This window comes from Aristolochia californica, unplaced genomic scaffold (genome assembly GCF_029961685.1).
Source record: "Aristolochia californica isolate CCGP_79_NKW_82.1479 unplaced genomic scaffold, dmAriCali1.0.hap1 SCAF_11, whole genome shotgun sequence".
NCBI classification, from domain to species: Eukaryota; Viridiplantae; Streptophyta; class Magnoliopsida; order Piperales; family Aristolochiaceae; genus Aristolochia; species Aristolochia californica.
In genome coordinates, this window is record NW_027181782.1 from 25,604,330 (window position 1) to 25,605,139 (window position 810).

At 42.7% G+C, this 810-nt stretch overlaps 1 non-coding gene across 1 annotated transcript; it reads left to right on the forward strand.

Annotated features, from left to right (window-relative positions):
• Positions 1–370: 370 nt before the first annotated feature.
• On the forward strand, positions 371–477 carry LOC137945095 (small nucleolar RNA R71). The gene has a single exon (XR_011110913.1). It is a non-coding gene; the product is annotated as a small nucleolar RNA R71 (small nucleolar RNA).
• Positions 478–810: the final 333 nt, after the last annotated feature.

Consider the following 810-nt stretch of genomic DNA (forward strand, 5'->3'; position numbering starts at 1 on the left):
ACTAGATGGACACATTTGTGTGGGATGAGATGAACCAGAGTATATGGCACAGATAGTAGATGGGTTAGGAGCAGGTTAACTCTTGGACACCATAAGGGCATCAATTTTTCAAGTCAACCCCTCAATCTTGGCCATGAGCATGGGTGTTTCACTAACCTCGTAGAGACCCCCTCTTTTGGCTTCGTGGGATCTCCTATCAACATTAAATGATGAACCCCATTGCTGAGATTGATCACTCAACGTTTCAAAGAAGTCCCACGCCTCACTAGCACTCTTACCCATCAAACTCCCACCACTTGTTGCATCTACCATGGATCTAACCTGGGGTGTAAGACCTTGATAAAAGTATTAGACTAAATGTCATTTCTCAAACCCATGATGTGGACACCTACGGATCAAATCCTTCCATTTCTCCCAAGCCTCATAAAAGTGTTCACCCTCCTGCTGCATAAAGTTGGAGATTTTTCTTTTGAGGGCTGTAGTTCTCTGAATGGGAAAGTACTTTGACAAAAATTTCGTGACTAATGTGTCCCATGAAGTAATGTTGCCCACCTCTAAGGAATTAAGCCAAGACTTGGCCTTATCCTTAAATGAAAATGGTAAAAGTCTTAACCGGATAGAATCATTTGAGAAATTCTGGAATTTGAAAGTTGCACAAATATCTAAGAATTCCTTGATGTGGTAATAAGGGTCCTCCTTCTCCAACCCATAGAATGTAGGGAGGAGTTGGATCACACCCGATTTCAACGCATAACTGGCGGCAGTAGTGGGTGGCAATATAATGCAAGAAGGTGATGTGAAGTGGGATGG